This window comes from Mesoplodon densirostris, chromosome X, assembly GCF_025265405.1.
Source record: "Mesoplodon densirostris isolate mMesDen1 chromosome X, mMesDen1 primary haplotype, whole genome shotgun sequence".
NCBI lineage: Eukaryota > Metazoa > Chordata > Mammalia > Artiodactyla > Ziphiidae > Mesoplodon > Mesoplodon densirostris.
This window is the reverse complement of record NC_082681.1, coordinates 37,089,484-37,095,991: the sequence shown is the minus strand read 5'-3', so window position 1 is coordinate 37,095,991 and position 6,508 is coordinate 37,089,484.

Sequence of the window (6,508 nt, the reverse complement as noted above, 5' to 3'; positions counted from 1 at the left end):
TTAGAGGAAAATATAGCAAGTGCGGTATGTATATCTATAAGTCTCCTGTTGACTCAACCTTAAGTATTGGATAAAAGGTTTTACTTTCAGCAAAGAATGGATAGAAAAATTTTGAGTTGATCCTAGTGGGGAGGATTCCTTCCATTGGAAGGGCAGAGGAGACAGCTTTAGAGTGGTACAGAGGAAGGATGTAGCTTGATCAACACAGAGAAGAGTCACACAAGTTGAGTTGTGGTGAAGGAAAGTACAGCAGTTATTGCAGGGCACCAAGCAAGGTGAATGGGCAGCAAATACTCTAAAAACCCAAACTTCTTGATGGTTTCCAAGGAGTGGTTTTTAAAGGCAATATTAGGGATGAGGGTTGCAGTGTACATGATCAGCTTGTGGACCTTCTTCTGATTGGTTGGAGGTCAAAGTGATGTTTCAAGAATCTTAATCTAGGGACTTTCAAGATGGAGAAGTAAGACATAGAGATCACCTTCCTCCCCACCAATACATCAAAAATACATCTACATGTGGAATAAGTCCTACATAACACCTACTGGATGCTGGCAGAAGACCTTAGACTTCCCAAAAGGCAAGAAAATCCCCATGGACCTGGGTAGGGCAAAAGAAAAAACAGAGACAAAAGAATAGGGATGGGACCTGCATGTCTGGGAGGGAGCTGTGAAGGAGGAAAAGTTTCCACACACTAGGAAGCCCCTTCACTGGTGGAGATGGGGATTAGGTGGGGGAGGGGGGAAGCTTCAGAGCCACGGAGGAGAGCCCAGCAACAGGGGTGCAGAGGGCAAAGCGGAAAGATTCCTGCACAGAGGACTGGTGCCGACCAGCACTCACCAGCCCGAGCGGCTTGTCTGTTCATCTGTTGGGGCAGGAGGGGCCTGGGAGCTGAGGCTCAGGCTTCACAGGTCAGATCCCAGGGAGAGGACTGGGGTTAGCTGCATGAAGACAGCCTGAGGGGGCTAGTGCACCACAGCTAGCCAGAAGGGAGTCCGGGAAAAAGTCTGGACCTGCTGAAGAGGCAAGACACCACTGTTTCAGGGTGCGTGAGAAGGGATTCCTTCCCCATGTGCCCAAAGAAGGCAGAGCACCGCCTAAGCAACCTCCAGAGACAGGCGTGAGCCACGGCTATCAGCTCAGACCCCAGAGACAGACATGAAATGATAATGCTGCTGCTGCTGCCACCAAGAATCAAGTATGCAACCACAGGTCATTATCCACAGCAACCCCCCCAGCCTGGGAGCCTGTGCAGCTGCCACTGCCAGGGTCCCATGATCCAGTGACAAGTTCCCCAGGAGAACACACAGCATGCCTCAGGCTGTTGAAACGTCACACTGGCCTCTGCACTGCTCACCCCGCACTGCAGTTATGACTACTGTACCTCTCCTTCCCCATGGCCTCAGTGAGCAAGAGCACCCTAATCAGCCACTGCTTTAACCCCTTCCTATCTGGGTGGGGAACAGCCACCTGAGGACAACCTACACACAGAGGTGGGGCCAAAACCAAAGCTGAACCCCAGGAGCTGTGCAAACAAAGAAGAGAAAGGGCAATCTCTGCCAGCAGCCTCAGGAGCAGCGGATTAAATCCCCACAATCAACTTGATATACCCTCCATCTGTGGAATACCTGAATAGACAATGAAACGTCCCAAAATTGAGGCGGTGGACTTTGAGAGCAACTGTAGACTGAGGGTTTGCTGTCTGTGACTGATTTGTTTCTGATTTTTATGTTTATATTAGTTTAGTTTTTAGCACTTGTTATCACCAGTGGATTTGTTTACCGGTTTGGTTGCTCTCTTCATTTTTCTAAATTATTTTTTCAACTTTTAATAATTTATTTTTATTTATTTATTTATTTGTCTTTCTTTTCTTCTCCTTTTTCTTTGGAGCCATGTGGCTGACAGGGTCCTGGTGCTCTGGCCTGGTATCAGGCCTGACCCTCCGAGGTGGAAGAGCCAAGTTCAGGACACTGGACGACCAGAGACCTCCCAGCCCCAAGTAATATCAGTTGGTAAGAGCTCTACCAGAGATATCTTTCACAGCTCTAAGATGCAGCTCGACCCAATGGCCAACAAGTTCCAGTGCTGGACACCCCATGCTAAACAGCTAGCAAGACAGGAACACAACCACACCCATTAGCAGAGAGGATGCCTAAAATCATACCAAGTACACAGGCACCCCAAAACACACCACCAGATGTGGCCCTGCCCACCAGAAAGAGAAGATCCAGGCCCACCCACCAGAACATAGGCACCAGTTCCCTCCACCAGGAAGCCTACACAAGCCACTGAACCAACCTCACCCACTGGGAGCAGACACCAAAAACAACAGGAGCTAAAAACCTGTAGCCTGCGAAAAGGAGAAACCTAACACAAATGAAAAGACAGAGAACTATGCAGTAGATGAAGGAACAAGGTAAAAACCCACCAGACCAAATAAATGAAGAGGAAATAGGCAGCCTACCTGAAAAAGAATTCAGAGTAATGATGGTAAAGATGATACAAAAGCATGGAAATAGAATGGAGAAAATACAAGACATGTTTAACAAGGACCTAGAAGAACTAAAGAGCAAGCAAACAATGATGAACAACACAGTACATGAAATTAAAAATTCTCTAGAAGGAATCAATAGCAGAATAACTGAGGCAGAAGAACGGATAAGTGACCTGCAAGATAAAATAGTGGAAATATCTACTGCAGAGCAGAAAAAAGAATAAAGAATGAAAAGAATGGAGGAAAATCTCAGAGACTTCTGGGACAATATTAAACGCACCAAGAGTTGAATTATAGGGGTCCCAGAAGAAGAAGAGAAAAAGAAAGGGTCTGAGAAAATATTTGAAGAGATTATACTTGAAAACTTCCCTAAAATGGGAAAGGAAATAGTCAGTCAAATCCAGGAGGCACAGAGTCGCATACAGTATAAATCCAAGGAGAAACATGCCAAGACACATATTAATCAAACTATCAAAAATTAAATACAAAGAAAAAATATTAAAACCAGTAAGGGAAAAGCAACAAATAACATACAAGGGAATCCCCATAAGGTTAACAGCTGATTTTTCGTCAGAAACTCTGCAAGCCAGAAGGGAGTGGCAGGACATATTTAAAGTGATGAAAGGGAAAAACCTAAAGGAAAGATTATTCTACCCAGCAAAGATCTCATTAGATCCGATGGAGAAACTAAAACCTTTACAAACAAGCAAAATTTAAGAGAATTCAGCACCACCAAACCAGCTTTAAAACAAATGCTAAAGGAACTTACCTAGGCAGGAAACACATGGAAAAGACCTACAATAACAAACCCAAAACAGTTAAGTAAATCGTAATAGGAATATACATATTGATAATTTACTTAAATGTAAATGGATCAAATGCTGCAACCAAAAGACATAGACTGGCTGAAAGGATACAAGAACAAGACCCTTATATATGCTGTCTACAAGAGACACACTTCAGACCTAGGGACACATACAGACTGAAAGTGAAGGGATGGAAAAAGATAATCCACGCAAATGGAAATCAAAAGAAAAGTGGAGTAGCAATTCTCATATCACAAAATAGATGTTAAAATAAAGACTATTACAAGAGACAAAAAAAGGACACTACATAATGATCAAGGGATCCATCCAAGAAGAAGATATAACAATTGTAAATATTTATGCACGCAACATAGGAGCACCTCAATACATAAGGCAAATGATCACAGCCATAAAAGGGGAAATCCACAGTAACACAATCATAGTAGGGGACTTTAACACCTCACTTTCGCCAATGGACAAATCATCCAAAATGAAAATAAACAAGGAAACACAAGCTTTAAATGAAATATTACACAAGATGGACTTAATTGATATTTATAGGACATTCTATCCAAAAACAACAGAATACACTTTCTTCTCAAGTGCTCATGGAACATTCTCCAGGATAGATCATATCTTGGCTCACAAATCAAGCCTTGGAAAATTTTAGAAAATTGAAATCATACAGAGTATGTTTTCTGATCATAACGCTATGAGACTAGATATCAATTACATGAAAAAATCTGTAAAAAATACAAACATGTGGAGGCTAAACAATGCACTACTAAATAACCAAGAGATCACTGAAGAAATCAAAGAGGAAATCAAAAAATACCTACAAACAAGTGACAGTGAAAACACGATGACCCAAAACCTATGGGATGCAGCAAAAGCAGTTCTAAGAGGGAAGTTTATAGCAATACAATCCTACCTCAAGAAACAAGAAACATCTCGAATAAACAACCTAACCTTACACCTAAAACAGTTAGAGAAAGAAGAACAAAAAATCCCCAAAGTTAGCAGAAGGAAAGAAATCATAAAGATCAGATCAGAAGTAAATGAAAAAGAAATGAAGGAAACAACAGCAAAGATCAATAAAACTAAAAGCTGGTTCTTTGAGAAGATAAACAAAATTGATAAACCATTAGCCAGACTCATCAAGAAAAAAATTAAGAAGACTCAAATCAACTGAATGAGGAATGAAAAAGGAGAAGTAACAACTGGTGCTGTGGAAATAAAAAGGATCATGAGAGATTACTGCAAGAAACTATACGTCAATAAAATGGACAACCTGGAAGAAATGGGCAAATTCATAGAAAAGCAAAACCTTTCTAGACGGAACCAGGAAGAAATAGAAAATATAAACAGACCAATGACAAGCACTGAAATTGAAACTGTAATTAAAAATCTTCCAGCAAACAAAAGGCCAGGATCAGATGGCTTCACAGGTGAATTCTATTAAATGTTTAGAGAAGAGCTAACACCTATCCTGCTCAAACTCTTCCAAAATATAGCAGAGGGAGGAACTCATTCTACGAGACCACCATCACCCTGGTACCAAAACCAGACAAAGATGTCACAAAAAAAGAAAACTACAGGCCAATGTCACTGATGAACATAGATGCAAAAATCCTCAACAAAGTACTAGCAAACAGAATCCAACAGCACATTAAAAGGATCATACTCCATGATCAAGTGGGGAATGCAAGGATCCTCCCAGGAATGCAAGGATTCCTTAATATACACAAATCAATCAAAGTGATACACCATATTAACAAATTGAAGGATAAAACCATATGATAATATCAACAGATGCAGAAAAAGCTTTTGACAAAATTCAAGACCGATTTATGATAAAAACTCTCTAGAAAGTAGGCACAGAGGGAACTCACCTCATATAATAAAGGCCATATGTGACCATCAGACAGCCAACACTGTTCCCAATGGTGAAAAACTGAAACCACTGCCCCTAAGATCAGGAACAAAACCAGGTTGCCCACTCTTACCACTATTATTCAACACAGTTTTGGAGGTTTTAGTCACGACACTCAAAGAAAAAGAAATAAAAGGAATCTAAATAGGAAAAGAAGAAGTAAAACTGTCACTGTTTGCAGATAACATGATACTATACATTGAGAACCCTAAGATGCTACCAAAAAACTACTAGAGCTAATCAATAAATTTGGTAAAGTAGCAGGATACAAAATTAATGCACAGAAATCTCTTGCATTCCTAAACACTAATGATGAAAAATATGGAAGAGAAATTAAGGAAACACTCCCATTTACCATTGCAACAAAAAGAAGAAAATACCTAGGAAGAAACCCACACAAGGAGACAAAAAACCTGTATGCAGAAAGCTATAAGATACTGATGAAAGAAATTAAAGATGATACAAACAGATGGAGAGATATACCATGTTCTTGGATTGGAAGAATCAACATTGTGAAAATGACTATACTACCCAAAGGATTCTACAGATTCAATGCAATCCCTATCAAAATACCAATGGCATTTTCCACAAAACTAGAACAATAAATTCTACAATTTGTATGGAAACACAAAAGACCCCAAATAGCCAAAACAATCTTGAGAAAGAAAAATGGAGCTGGAGGAATCAGGCTCCCTGACTTCAGACTATACTACAAAGCTACAGTAATCAAGACAGTATGGTACTGGCACAAAAACAGAAATATAGATCAATGGAACAGGGTAGAAAGCCCAGAGTTAAACCCACGCACATATGGTCACCTTATCTTTGATAAAGGAGGCAAGAATATACAGTGGAGAAAAGACAGCCTCATCAATAAGTGGTGCTGGTAAACTGGACAGCTACATGTAAAAGAATGAAATTAGAACACTCCCTAACACCATACACAAAAATAAACTCAAAAGGTATTAAAGACCTAAATGTAAGGCCAGACACCATCAAACTCTTAGAGGAAAACATAGGCAGAACACTCTGTGGCATAAATCACAGCAAGATCCTTTTTGACCCCCTCCTAGAGTAATGAAAATTAAAACAGAAATAAACAAATGGGACCGCATTAAACTTAAAAGCTTTTTCACAGCACAGCAAACCATAAACAAGACGGAAAGACAACCCTCAGAATGGGTGAAAGTATTCGCAAATGAAGTAGCTGACAAAGAATTAATCTCCAAAATATACAAAGAGCTCATGCAGCTCAATATCACAAAATCAACCCAGTCC